Source organism: Vidua macroura, chromosome 9 (genome assembly GCF_024509145.1).
Source record: "Vidua macroura isolate BioBank_ID:100142 chromosome 9, ASM2450914v1, whole genome shotgun sequence".
NCBI classification, from domain to species: Eukaryota; Metazoa; Chordata; class Aves; order Passeriformes; family Viduidae; genus Vidua; species Vidua macroura.
The window spans coordinates 31,184,566-31,199,879 of NC_071579.1; the positions used below are offsets into that span (position 1 = coordinate 31,184,566).

Here is a 15,314-nt window from a genome sequence, read left to right on the forward strand (position 1 = left end):
ACTCTGCAGTTCCTCCTGCCCCAGCTGGGGCTTTGCATTCCCAATGACCTCGGCCCTCCCGGGAATCACAGCCGGGGTTGTGGCAGCAGCGTCCACACCTGGGGACACTGGGACAACTTTTCTCAGTCCCTTTGTTTTTCAGGTTTGTCTGTCATGGCCATGTACCACAACAGCATTTAATTTATTTAATGTTTTGTGATTTATTATTTTTGTCAACTGAGATTTGGTGTTGCCTTTCATCTTCTGTTTAATCTCTCAGCTACATTTTGTTTCCTGTGTGTGTGGCTCTTAAAAACTCTTTTTCTAACCTTACCTTTCATCCTCAAAAAATAAAGCTGCAAGGTCGTGGATATGTTCAGCTTGGCCTGGCAATAATCTTCAAGAGAACAAGAATTTAGTGGACATACATTTAGCTTTCCGTTAACAAAAAGAGGGAAACTTCAGCAAAAAATAATCCTGGATTGTCTGATGAAGATGTCTCCTTTTGTGTTGTTGCTAATTCACGGGGTGCTTTGTGGGGTTGCAAGCAGAGAGAGTTTCAGCTCTTCCGAAAACTTCAGGAGGAGTTTGGAAATTGCTGAGTTTGGAAATTTCCAGTTTGGAAATTGCTGAGTAAAGAGGAAGTGAGAGAAGATTATTAACAAAAAAAAAACCAAAAACCCAAACAGTGGGGGAACATACACAAGAAAATGTACGTATTAAATTAAATTAGAAATTAGATAGATGCGATTGGAGTAGGGTTTCTGGTTTGGTCAGATCCCAGAATCATTAAGGTTGGAAAAGCCCTCCAAGACCATGGAGTGCCCGATCCCCACCTTGTCCCCAGCCCAGAGCACCGAGTGCCACCTCCAGGAATGGGCACTCCAAACCTCCCTGGGCAGCCCCTTCCAAGGCCTTTCCATGGAGAAATTCCTGCTGCCGTCCAACCTGAGCCATCCCTGGTGGGAAAAATCTGTGTGGCAAACACTGCTGGCGCGTTGCCACGAGAAAACATCCAGGTGAGGAAGATGCAGGAGCTGCTTGGGCAGCTCCACCAGACGTGTGAGGATGCCACCATGAACCTCCCCGTGCCTGTCTCCACCTCGTCCGCGTGGCTGCCCTCGGTTCTCCACGCCGGAGACTCCCGTCGCGTCAAGAGAGCCAAAGTTGTTCTGCCTGCCTCGAGCTGAGCGTCTGCAGCTTCTCCAGGGGCAGAGCTCTTGGTTGTGTGGTGGCTGAGGGTGGCACCAAGGGCTGGGCTGCACCCAGGTGCCCTCGGAGGGGTTGGAAGGGAATTCAGCTGGGAAATGCTGCCAGAGGAATGTGCGTGGCCACGGGGAACAGGAACGGGGTGAAGGGCAGAGGGCTGGGCTCTGTTCTTCTGGGGCTTGGCAGGGAAGCACTTCTTGTCTCAGCATCAACCAAAATGTTCTGCACTGGTGTCGTTGAGCTGAGGGAGAATTTCATCTGAATTATTGGAAGAAGCTTTTGGAGACGAAGCACTCAAGGCCTTTTTGCCAAGTGAACGTGTGGCGTTTTCTGTATAAACCAAGTGAGGACCTTCCCAAATGTGCTCATAAATGGATGTGTGCCAGGTATTCCTCAATCTCCTCGCACCAAAGATCACTCTCAGAAGTCAGGTCTGTGATTTAATTCCTCTCTAAGAGGAATTTATTTGTATTTCCCTGTTTCCCCCCACTTAACTCTGGGTTTAAGAAATCCATTCTCTGGGAATGTGTACAAATTTTTTTTTCCTCTCCCTCTTTTTTCATCAAAATAGAAGAAAATCTGGAAAAGGACTTAGGTTTTCTTATTTTTTTTAACTTTTAATTACGTCTATTTATGACTTATCTTAAGGCCAGAAAGCTCCCTGGTTCATGAACTTTCCCTTTTTTTTTTTTGTTTTACTTTTCAGTACTGTCCTTAGCTCATTAGCTAGAATCTCCTATATAATTATCTGTCATTTTATATTCCAGTGTTCAGTGAAATATTTAGAGAAACAAACACTCTGTGGTAGTACTGTGAGCTGGGCTTTTAATTATAAATTCTTCATTAATTTCACTGCATATTTGCTGCAAGTTTTGAGTTCTGCACATGTGATCTTCAGTTTTTTTAAGGGAGCGTTGAACATTGAATTGAAATCAGTTTCTACTCTGATGAAGATTTCTCATGAAAAATAATTAATTTTCCTTTCACACAGCTACTGCTTTGCAAGCTGGGATAACAAATACTCTTTTTTTTTTTTTTTTAATCAGCAAAAAACCCTTCCATTATTGTTATTGCTATTTTATTTTTGGTGACTGAAAAACTGCAACAGGAAATGACCCCAGCCACAGTTTCCATGACACCCTCTCACTTGAATCCAGTTTTCAAGCAGATGAAAGGCCCAAGCAGCCTTTTGATAGTGAGCAGCTAATTGGGTGCCTGATAGAGGCAGGTTTTTCTCTGGGAAAAAAATAAAGGAGCCAAGAAGTGGAACAGCTGTGTTTTGGTACATGTGTGTAATCCCAGATAAAACTCTCCAAGGACAAGGAAATACAGTAATACCTCACTGAAAGGAAAATTAAGAATCTTTGAAAACCTAATTGTGGCTTTTTGTGGGGGGGAGCTCATATTTAAAATAAAAATCTGCTGGAATGAATGTGGTAATAAATTATGGAGCTGTAAAATCTGAGCAGAACTTCTTGCTCTGTGGGATGTGGTGCTGGGATTTGTTTCTGTCTGGGCAAGAAAATGGCAATTTGGTCTTTCTTTTGTGTTTTTCCTTTGCTCAGTACATTTCTACCCCAAAAAAACAAAGTGGTTGGAGGCTGTTTTCAGCTTTTCTGCTCTCAGATGAGCTGCAGGTCATGGACTCCTCACATCTCACCATGGCTGTGGCTCCTCCTCTACCACTGTGTGCTAAAAGTGTCCCTGTGGAGAAAAAGGTAGAAATGTATCTTTTTGGTGGAGAAATTGGAATCTGAGCAGCCTCTTCTGGTGGTTGTTAACATCTGTGTAACCTCTGTGGTGAACAACAATCCTCCAAGGCGTGGGAAAGGGGATAAATATTTAAAATAGAGGGAAAGAAAATCACAGATTATTCTGAGTTGGAAAGGACCCACGAGGATCATCGAGTCCAGCTCTTAAATGAGTGGTTCATGCAGGGATCAAGCCTTGCTGTAGCATGAGGACTTTCTTTTGATAAATGGTTTGAATCTCAGGGCTGGGCGTTATTGGAGGGATAAATCCTGATGGAATGCTGTGAAGTTGAGTTGTGGAAGGAGCTGTGGTGGTGGTTGCTCCTGCTGCAGCACCTGTGTCGCAGAGCTCTTCTTGTCACCCTAATTTGTAACCCTGATTTAATATCTTATGAGACACTAGAGAAGGGATTTGCCTGGCATGGCTCTGAGAATTTTCATAATTTACTTTTTCTTCGTAAGAAATTCAGTATTCTTTCAATTCATTCTGACCCTAAAATTAATTCACACCCTTCCTTTTCATCCTCTGTGTTTGAGGATGGACATCACTTTTCGGAATGTTTTGAACTTTTATATTTCATGATGCTTTTGATTTTGTAGCCTTGTGTTTGTGTCCTTGTTAGGAGTGAAAAACCAGAATAAAAGTCCAGCTGGGGAGGTGAGACAGGAGATTTGAGCTGTTCCAGTGTCTGTCAGTCCCCAATGCAAAAACACACATGGAATTTGGAAATTAAAATTCAGATTCCATGCTGAAACAGGGACCTAAGTTAATTCCTGGGTATCAGCAACTTATTAAAGTTGAAATTTATTCATTAATTTGTGAAGATAAATTATCACTATCAGCATAATGAAAATTTTTCAGCCCATTAAATCTTTTTTTTTTTCCCCCCCTCCACTTCCTGACAATCAAATCCTGCTACCAGTGCTGGAGTGACTGTGAGACAACAGGAATATTCATTCCCTGAGTAGCATTAATCCACTTCCATTCTCCATTCAAAGCAGTGTTAATGCCTTTATTTCTCCTTGGAGCCTGAACTCGCTAATCCCGATCCCAAAGTGGATTATGGTGTCGTTCCTGCGTGTTCAGACAGATGTGCAACACACAGATAATTGCACAGAAAGGCAAAAGAAAGGGAATTTCTTTAGTTGCTGAGCTGGAGGTGGTCTCTATCCAGCCTTAAATCCTTAATTCAATTTCAGGTTTGCCACTCAGTCCTGTTGGCCTCGTGCTCAGAACGATTTCTAATTGGAAAACTGCTTGGACTGATCCATATTTTATGTGCATTGAAGCATCCTAGAGAATTAAATATGAATGGATGCTAGGAAATGTTGAAATATTATGAAACATCTAATTTCAAGTGCAAATATCTGCCTAGGGATTCTTGATTATCTTTAATGAAGATGACACTACCCATGATCAGCACAAGTGCTTCTCAAATAAGAGAGTTCATAGAAGGAAATCACAGCAGAGATTTGTTTGGAGTAAACGAGCAGCCTTTTCTCCAGAGATTCCAAAATATTTTATTTAGACAAAGTTAAACATGACTGGAGATTAAAAAAGAGGTCAAATCATTCTCTCCTGTTTTGAAAGAGAAATTGGTTTGTGTTCATTTACCAGGAGCAGTGGATTTGCTTCGTAGTTTGTAAATGTTTTGGGAAAAAGCAGCTTGTGATAATATTTATAGAGGGAATGAAAAATAGTAATTGCCTCTATCACTGCTTGAATTTTAACAATGTGTGTGCACTTGAGGCTTTTTGATCTTTTTAATAGGTACAACCCAACTGGCAATGACATCACATCAGGAAAGGAATTGATGCTGCCACTGTCAACTTCCTGGCTTGCTTTTTTTCTGAAAAGCTGCTTCCCTCCAGTTTAAATCCCTTTTTTACAGTAGAAATCTTCTCCCACATTCTGTTGGCTGCCCTGTCCTTGTGATGTTGTGCTCTGTTGGCCAGAAATTACAAGAATGTGTGGATGGGCAGGGTCCCAGGACTGTGCTTACAGGTTTGTGGCAAGATCTGCTGTGATTTAGGTTGCAGAACATGAATCTGATACCAATTTGAGATATTAATTCCATCCTCCAGAGCTGGGATTGTGCAGTTCTCATCCCTTCCTGGATGTGTTTGCATTGGGGAGGTAAAAACAACTCAGAGCAGAGGAAAAAACAATGTTCCAAAAGAGCCCAGGCTGTTTCTAAACATCCTGAAAGCTGGTTTCTTTTTCCTCTTGCTCTGTAGCTTTTTTGCATTGTGATTTTTATGATTTCTCTCCCACGTTTTCCTCTATCTTTGATCCATAACACTGACCTCATAAAAAGCCCCAAATAGGCAGTTCTTCCAAGCAGAGCTGAAGCTGCAGGTCGTGCATTTCTCCCTTGAAAGCTTGAGGATAACCAGTGGGAAATCTGGGATAACCCAGCAGAACTCTCCTCCAAGGATGTGTGGCTTGAATTTGTGGGAATCTGGAGCCAAAGAGCATCCCTGGCGTTGAAATAATTGCAAAAAGCTCCTCCCCTGGCTCAGGAGGAGATGCCTGAGTGGAAACTGAAAAAATCCTGCATAGTGACCTGAGGGGTTGTGTTTGCACAGGTGAAATGCCTTTAGGGAGACTTTCTGGGGAGCAGTTCTTACAAATTTCAGCTGCTAATTTGAGGCTAACTTCAGGCACAGAAATCATTCGGGGTTTTTAATCACAATCCCAGCTCCTCAGAAGAGCACACTGTGTTTTTTAAATTGGAGTTGAGTGTAACTTCTTGCTACTTAGTGTTTAAAGGGCAAATATATTTATAATAGTTTCAGCACAGCTCATTTTTAGAAGGCTGGGATCATTCTCTTTATTTAGGATAAACCATATTTCAAAAACCTCTCTTCATCCCTGCTGTGGTGGGACCATCCCATCCCCTGGGACCCAGAGCCAGGACCCTGGAGCCCCCACCCTTGGCTCATTTGGAAAACGAGGGGACAGGAATAAAACCAAATCCCTGCTTTGCAAAACATCTGATGATTTTTTGCTCCCAAAGGCTGGATGTTGAAATTCCTGTGGGACGGCTGAGAAAGCACCGAGGCGAGTTCTGCTCCTCTCCTTCATCCTCGCCTTCCCTCATTAAATCTGGAGCTTTCTCTCCTTTTTTTCTGGGTTGGAATCCACTCTGTGCTTGATTAACACTGGAGGTTTTGTTTGAGTTTTGTTTTTTTGGGTTTTTTTACTCCCCCCTCTTTCATGTAAATGATGTCTTGCTATTTTGCTTGCTTTTTCCCTTTTTTAATTAGAAGAATAAATGCTTGCATTCATGCACAAATTGCTTTGAAGTGCCGTAAGAATTCAATTCATGAGCTTCCTCCAGTCTCAATCTTTTAATTTTTTTTTTGCAAACTGATAAGATCTAATGGCTGCACTCTTTCCAGGAGATTACATTTGTTTTCTGAGGGCTGCTCTGCCTCCTCCTGTGTCCCGAGATAACGAGTTCAACACCAGGGAGAAGTTCAGCAGCAGCTCCCAGCAAGCATTCCCAAGCTTTTTGTACTGGGATTTTTTCTTGTGCTGGGCCACAGCCCCCTGGAAAAACAAGTGAAGAACAGTCCTAGGGACTGTGGGAACCTCTGGGTGCTGTGGACAGCTCAGCTCCTTGGAAAAGTGCTTGAGCACTTCCTTCCAGGGATTACCTCTTTTGCTTTATTTACCCAGGAATTATTTGCTACTTTGCGCCTGTCTGTTGATTTTTGGGCTGCAGGATGCAGTTTGTCAGTGCTGTCGGTGTGTTTAGGTTGTTGATGGTGATGCCTTGGGATTTGAGCTTTTCTGTTTTCCTGTGTTTGTGATCCTGCAGTTCTTTAGTGCGTAACTCTGAACTCCACACTCAGTGTGAGCTGCTGCTGCTGTCCCCTTTGGGGCAGACACAGCAATTCCTCTCCAGGCCTGGCAGTCAAGGACTCCTCACTGCCTCAGGCCCCAGGGATGGAAATGTTATGTGTATTTGAAACAAAAGTGAGTTGGGGGAGCAAACTTGGGGTCAATGACTTCATTAGCTGAAGCTGTAATTGGGAGATTAACCCCAATATGCAAATGGACCAAACTGGTAAAAGTGTGAAACCTGTGACCTGTTGTCATTTTTTGGGGTGTAGCCTCTTGAAGAGGGGGAGCTCTGTCTGCCCTAAATGTACCTGAAGACCCCTTAATAAATCTAACCATATTTTATTCCCTTAATTTTGTCTGGCCTGTGTTTTTAGGTAGTCCCAATAAGGCATCAGTGGTTCCAGGTGGAATTCTGGCTCGTGGAATACCAAGCTGTCAGATCCATCACTGTGCTCAATGTCTGAGTTCATTCCTCCCCTCTTTTGGGAGCGGAGGGGAAAATACCCATTTCCAGTGCTGGTGGATGAGTAATTCTCTTTTCATTAGCACTGAAGTGTGGCAAAATGGTGTTTCCTGAAGCCCACAGAGCCTCCCAGGGGATTTCAAATCCCGAGGTCAGATCAGTGCAGCCTAAATGGCCTCTCCTCTGCTTCTGGAAGTGTTTGGTGACTGAGCCCCCCTTTTAAATGTGGGGTCACAGCCCTGGGCTGGCCTCGTGTCCCCAGGGAGCTGCAGAACAGCTGAGGTGGCACCAGACCCGCTGCGGTCCTCAGGCCCTGCTCGGCCAGGACACCTCTCCTGGTGTGTCTGGACTCACTTCGGAATGTAACAATGATTTGAAAATAACTTTACACCCAGAGAGTGGTTAATATAATTAATGCCAAGTGTTTTAGCTTCTTGACTTATTTTTTAAGGTTCTTTTAAATTTCAAGTGAGAGATTCATCCTAAGAATTATAAATTGCACAGATTTGCACCCCCCCGTTTCTGCTCAGGAAAGGAAGGGTGGGGATTATATACAATATAAATAATATACAAATCATCATATAAAAATTATGCAGATGAACTTAAAACTTCTGTACTTATTAATACAACTAATACTGTAAATGAAAGCAACCTTGTAGTTTTTATTGCAGACACTGACTGACAGGGAGATAATTATGTCCTGCCAGTCTTTTTCAGGTTACTACTCATCCTTTATTTATCTCTGGACAAAAGTGTGGCTGTTTTGGTGCAAGCACCTGCACATGGACTGCAGTTTGTGTTAAAACTTTTAATGTGGGTGTCTCTCCAAGTGCAGGCACTGGGAGACAGCTCCCGTTCCAGAGAGCTTGTAGGGAAGGCTTTTGAGACATTTATCCTGTGGATGCTGATGGTTTCCTGCTGAGAGAGCCTGAAAAATTATACTCTTGGACATTTAAAGCAAACATTTCTGTAATTAGGTTGCCATCAGCCCATTCATTTCATGCACAGAAGTTCAGCCCTGTGATTTATGATCTTTAAATCCCTGGATTTAAGGTTGTCTGCTTGGGTATTGTTTTTTTTAAAGTTCCTGTGCTTCAACATTTCTCCAAACAAAACCCTAAATTATGTAAAACTGATGAGGGGACAAGCACCTCTCCTGGTGTGTCTGTCCCTTTGTGCTTTAGGATTTTTTCCTGACTTTACTGTGGAATTACACAATCCTGCCTGGAATGTTAGATCAATTGATCCATGGTTTTTTTGCAGACTTGCTGTACATTGAATTCTTGAGCAAATTGGACAAGCACGGTAATTACACTAAAGTGGTATCAAACCCTTCTGGCTCTAGGATTGCAGCTATTTACAAGTCTTGGGCTGCTGCTTAAGTTTGTCCCAATTTTTAGTCATTTTGACATGAGTTTGAAAGCAAACCAGGAAACTGAAACCCAGAGTTCTCCCAACAGAATGAAGACTATGGTCAATTTTCTTCTTTTAAACGCTCAGTTTTAGGTTCTCTTAAAAGGAAAAGGAGCAAGAAGATGCAGTAAGGTGGAAAGAGTTCACTAAAGAAAATGTTCTCAATCTGAAAAAAAACATAGAAATAATTTAAGTTTTACATCTTAGAAGCTGGAATGAGGAGTAAGTGTAGGGAAAAGAAACCCAGTGCCACTGAGAAGCCCATCTGCTTTGTATTTTAAGGGTTGGGTAGCATGACTTTCTTTTTTTTCTGCCATACACATTGTCAGGAGAATAACCTTAGTCAAGTTACATTGGCTAAATGAATAATCTCTTGAACATGTGGAACTCATTTTCTTGGGGTATTTTCCCCTCTCACCCTTTTCCCCTTCCTCTTCTCTGGTCCCTTGAAAAAGAAGACAAAAAAAAACCTGCTGGTTCCTGATTGCATTTTTTGGCACGTACTCAGTTTTCCAGAGTTTTCTCTCCTTGCAAATGCCCAGAGTTTTCCAAGGAAACAAACTCATAAGAGTTGTGCTCTCCTTTGCTCCTTTTCAGTGTTGTGCCTACTCCCTGTCTCCCCTCTGAGGCCTGAAATGATCCCATGGGATTTTAAACCCCCCCCAAGCTGAAATATAAATGTTAACTGTATATATTTATATATATAAATATATAAATGAGATGCTTTTGGCCATCAAAATTAAGATCAAACTTGAATCCCAGTTCTCCTGTGTTGCCCAGAGTATATTCCAGTGCTGCAGAAATGTGATGGGCACCTGGTGGAAGGTGGTGGGAGCTTGGGTCTTATAGGGATGAGACTCAAAATTTGGGATAAATCCCAAATAGGGACTCAGTGAGTAATCTCCATGAAAAGAAAAAAATGGGAAGGGAGATGATGTTTCCCCACTTAAAACCTTAAATATTGGGGAATGTGTGCACCCAGAGGGCGTGTTATGAGCCTGCAATGTTCATTGGTTCTAACTTACATAATTCTCTTTATGAATTAGTATTCTATCCTCTGCTGGTTATTGATTTCTCAGTTCTCACATTAATTAATCCTCATTTTTCAGTCTTTTTAGTATCTTTTTCCCAGACAGGGAGTTTCCAGCACGTGCTGATTGTCTTTGTTAGGCTCTTCTTTGCCTTCTGCTTTCTGCAACATTTCCTTGGAGGGATGTAAAATCTGCATTTTAGGTGTCCAGTTTTCAGCCTCACTGAAGCTCATCAGGGTTAGTTCAGCAAAACTTCAAATTTCAGCAATTTTCCAATCAAACTCCAATAATATCAGTCTGAGAAGAAAGGTAGCTACGTGCTGGCTAAAGTGGAAATCACACTGCTCATGATGAATTAAAACAATTGATTAGAAAAGTTAGAGGCATTAATTAGAAAAACGAATTAGGCAAGTTCTAATTTCCAAGAGCCGGTGAAGGCAGTGACTCAGCTGAGCTCAGCATCACTTTTCTCTCTGATTCAGGTGTCTGTGGCTGCTCCACAAATAATGTAATGAGAAGGAGCATTAATTAGTTAAATCCCTTCTGAAAACATGGGTTTTTTTTCAAACCCACAGGAGGAGAAAGGCATTTGAAGGGCGGTTTTGGGATACTCCTTGCAGATCTATAGCTGCTGCCCTCGGTGATCCCATCCCTCTGGATTTGCCTTTCCCTGTGTGTTCCTCCAATCCACTTCAGCTTCTTCCATGTCTTACTGGAAGTTCTTGGAGGAAAGCACGGAGCATGTCCCTGATCTCCTGGGAAGTCTCTAGTTAATGTTCCTTGGTTTTAGAAAATGGTAACAAAACAGAACACGAGATGGCTTCAGACACTGCAAAAATAAACTCCAGGCAGAAGCCACAGGTTTCCCTGAAAACAGCCTCACTGGGTGAGTTCCACCAGGAAAAGGATTTGTTGGATATTTGTTGGCTCACCACTTCTTAAAACATTAACCTTTCAAGTAGGAACCAGAGCCTGGTTAGGGGCTGCTTGAAGTTTATGAAGTATCACAGCCCTGCTGAGCTAATTCTGCCTGTATTTTACACACCTACATTTTATTATTCTCTATAACTTCTTTAATGTTATTGATTTTTGTCATGGAGTCCTTACCCAAATAGGATGTCTAACTGCAGTCCATGCACTAAACCTGCAAAAAGATGGGTGTTTTAGGGTTTTTTTTGTTTGTTTGTTTGTTTTTGTTTGTTTGGTTTTTTTTAATGGCTTGTATGGATGGTGAAGCAGCTTCAATATATTTACAGCTCAGTGGCTATTTTACTAATCCTGTGTTTGTTTTCCCTCATTCTCTTTGTCTCAAAAAATGTTATTTTTGTTGTCAGGGAGATGGATTTGTGTCTTGTCTGGCAAATAAAGTGATGTGCAAATGGTTGAGTGCTCTGCAGAGCAGTTGGTGCCTGTGTTTGGTTGGGGACCTTGGAGATTTGGGGGTGGTGGCTGTTTCTGTTTGTTTTGATGCTGTGCTGACAGTCAGACTGGGGCTTTTGGAAGTGTTTTTCTCACTGCAGCGCATTTTCATCCTGAGGAACTGAGGGAACGAGCCAGTTAACATTTTACTTTTTATGCTGTGCTTGGTTTAGAGTCTTCTCCCAGATTTAAAACTGAGTTGCCTTCAGTTTCAGATAAATAAAAGTCTCTTAAGTAAGGATGTTTTGGGACACCACAGAGCTAAACTCGAGCTTATCTCTGGCTCCGTGGGAAACCTGACTCCATCCTACCCTGAGATGTGGTTTGGGTGCTGGGCCCATCCATCACTGTCAGAGCCCACCTGTGCCAGGCATTAGATGCTGGTGGCCCAAATCTTCCCTGTCCCAGCCCCCTGCTCCTGAATTCCTCATTACTTCCTGATTTCTCTCTCTTATCAAATATTTGTCCTGTTGTCCAAAGCTAACAGCCAGGCAGCTGGAGTCATTAGAGGATATATGGAGGTACCACAGAAGAATTCCCTAGGAAGCTGCAAGTGCTTTGACCCAGCCAGGTACTTCAAAAGCTTAGGAAAGCAAGAGCAGGATACTTTGGGAATGTCTGTTTGGAAAAGTCAGCTTCCTCAGGGCTCCATCCAGGCCATGCCCTGCAGGCTAACAGGGCCACATCTCCCAGCTTGCCTGAGGAGCTGTGATTGATCCCTCGCTGGTGGTGATCCCTGCAGACACCAGGATTTCTCTGTCTAGGCTGGTGTTTGTGCAGCCAAGCAGGAGGGCATATCACCAGAGTGATGTGCCCAGGATTTGGGTGTTGCCAGAGGCCCCAGGAATGGTTCAGGGCTTTGTGCTCAGCCCCTGGCAGCAGCACTGAGCCTAAACCTGAGCAGAGAGCTGCAGGTACAGCCAGGGAAGTGCTGCTGTCTCCAGTGTCCGAATAATTCTAAAAGAATCTTTAGGAAGATTATAATAAGCTTTGAAATGGTCGACTCAGAGAATCATCAGGGTTGGAAGAGACCTTTAACATCATCAAGTCCAGCTGCTGACCCACCCCTACTGGAACCATTGAACCACATCTCCCAGATCCAAAACTCCTCCAGGGATGGGGACTCCACCACCACCCTGGGCAACCCTGACCCCAAAAACAATGAAAAAAGTTTTTTAGTGTCTAACTTTAATCTCCTGTCTCAGCTTAAGGCTGTTTCCACTTATCCTCTTGCTGTTGTGGAAAGTGTTGGGATAAATCAAACTCTCCAACACTATTTTTTAAAGTATTGTAAAGTAGACATTGCTTCAGTCACAGCACTGGGATAGTTCTACCTGGATGTAAAAATTAAGGGTTTTTTTCCCAGTTAATTACTGCATACAAATGAAGGAAAATAAGGTGGCATTTGAGGGCTTGAGGACGTGTGTGCTGGGATGTTGGGAGTGATGGTGGGGATGGAGATATTCCATGGCTGAGGGAGGAGCAGCTCAAGGGAAAAGGCTGAACCAGGGCAAGGGATGGATACTGAACTGGGGGAAAGACTGGATACTGAATGAGGGGAAAGGCTGGATGCTGAATGAGGGGAAAGGACTGGATGCTGAATGAGGGGAAAGGCTGGATGCTGATCCAGAGGAAAGACTGGATACTGAATGAGGGGAAAGGCTGGATGCTGATCCAGAGGAAGGACTGGATGCTGATCTGGGGGAAAGGCTGGATGTTGAGCTTGGGAAGGGCTGGATGCTGATCCAGAGCAAAGGATGGATACTGAATGAGAGGAAAGGCTGAATGCTGATCCAGAGCAAATGATGGATACTGAATGAAGGGAAAGGCTGGATGCTGATCCAGGGGAAAGCCTGGATACTGAATGAGAGGAAAGGCTGAATGCTGATCCAGAGCAAAGGCTGGATACTGAATGAGGGGAAAGGTTGGATACTGAATGAAGGGAAAGGCTGGATGCTGATCCAGGGGAAAGGCTGGATGCTGATCCAGAGCAAAGGATGGATACTGAATGAGAGGAAAGGCTGGCTGCTGATCCAGAGGAAGGGCTGGATGCTGATCCAGAGCAAAGGATGGATACTGAATGAGAGGAAAGGCTGGCTGCTGATCCAGATGCTGATCCAGCACAGCCTTCCCGCGTTGGGAGGGCGAGTGCTGATGGGTTATGGCAAATAATGCCGGGCAAGCATCTCATTAAACACGTGTGGGATTGTTCTGTGAGGGAGCTGAGCCTGCTGCCATCTGCTCCACAGATCCAATTAAACAAGAGGGGTGGGGAAAATAAAGTACAGATGCTAATGGGCTGTGTAAACTGCAGGGCAAGTTCTCCTAAATATTTAGACTGTTTTCCTGAGGTTGTGTGTGGGGCTGGCTTTTCTCTGCTCTGTGAAGTTCCCTCCACTTCATTTGAGGTTGCCACTTAGCTCTGATTTTCTGGTTAAAGTTAGGGCACTTTTAAGTCAGTGAAATTAGCTTAAAGATGGTTTTTTTCCCCCTAGGGTGGAATTATGCCCAGGAATTCTTGAGTAGGGAGCTGATATCCCAAGTAGGGACTGGACCCAGGCAGGGGTGGAGCAGCTCAAGTGTAGCCTCGGGGTTGGACTCTCAATCCTTACTTGATTTTAACTGTTGATTTACTCATTATCTGTGCTTAGTTTGACTGAGGAATTCCTGCTCCCTCCTCTCAGCCATGCACAGTGCTTTTAATTAAAACAGAATATACCAGAGCATTTTAAAGAAATTAGTGAATTCAAAGTCAAGCAAAAATAGGTTAAAAACCAAACCAAATAAATTCCTGCTTGCACTGTGACTCTTACATAACCATGGGTAATGTTCTCTGGCATTATTTTGCAAGTTCATAAATGGGCTACATGTGAAAAGGGTGGAAGAAGGGTCAGCTTTGTGTTAGGGACAGAAGGCTCCATTCTCAGGAGCTGACAGTTGATTTCCTCCTGATTCCTTTTGATGTCTGCACACTAAACGCTGCGTGGACAGAAAAATTCAATTCATTTAAAACATTTTGCATCAAAATGACATGCTTTAATGTATTTCCTTCTGATGTTTAAGTTATCTTTTCATCTCATGAGGGAGGGAAGAAAAAAGCCAACATGTTTGTAGTTAAAGTACCCAAGCAGAACTTTAAACAAAGGTCTCGATGAAGTCTCGATGTATGGGCAGCTTTTAAGAGTAGAAACCTTTTTTTTTCCCCTTCCCCTGCCCCCACTTTCTTGGCTCTCTGAGCCTTGTAAGCCAAGGAGATTTATTGCTGCCCTTCCAAATGCTTCTTCAAAATGAAGAGTTCACATTTTTGAAATTCCTCAAGTCCTCAGGAAGAGAGAGGGATAAGGGGAAGTGATGATGAGGAGCACACCAAAGGATTTTCCAGGCTGGTTTTGCTGCCTGTAACTGTGCTGGGAGGGAACCAGCTGAACCTGCATCAAAAAAACTTGGAGCTGTGGACTTCAAGAGTTGTCAGGGAGATGAATTTGGATGAAATTGGAACTTTTTAGTAATTGCAGTTGTTAGTGCTGATAATGCAATCCAGGGTGTTCAGGAATCCCTGTCCTTGGTCAGCTGCAGGGCCACGTGTGTGACTCAGCACTGATGGAAGTGGGATCCATTCCCTCTGTGAAACCCCAGCTCTCCTGGAGAAACCTCTTCACAGCCTAAATAACCTCCATTTATTGCTGTTACAGCTATTGATACCGCTGGTTGCTGTTAAGAGAGCAAAGGAATATTTTAGGGATATTGTACATTTTCCAGTGGGGACAGCCCCACTGTCCCCAAGGGGAAAGCTGCCCTTGGAAGTGAGGAATCTTGGAAGAGAAGCTCAGGTGATCAGGCAAAATTTTAGGGATGCTGTTGGTGTAACCCCAAATCTTCCCAGTCTTATTTTTCAGCAGAATATAACAAGGTGTTGAGTGGTTTTTCCTCTGTGTCTGTAAACAGGGATGGCATCGTGGCTGTCACCTGTTCCCCCTGGGAACTGAGCTTCCCACAGGAGGACACAGCTCACACTTCTGTCTTCTGATGCTTTTTTTTTTTTTTTATGAGGTTGATCTGGTTGTGTTCAAATTGGGTCTCACTTGTCTCTTTTCCACATATTAAATTTGTCTAAATTTGGCTCCCAGCCTCTCACGTTTTAGTTGGAAACAAGTGTTTTTAAAAGTAGTTATATTGGGTTAAATGTTTAGCAGAAG

General features: G+C 43.2%; 1 protein-coding gene across 1 annotated transcript in view; it reads left to right on the forward strand.

The window, feature by feature from the left end:
• The window catches only part of CACHD1 (cache domain containing 1), an 87,565-nt gene that overhangs the window by 12,716 nt on the left and 59,535 nt on the right, over positions 1-15,314 (forward strand). The window lies entirely within an intron of this gene.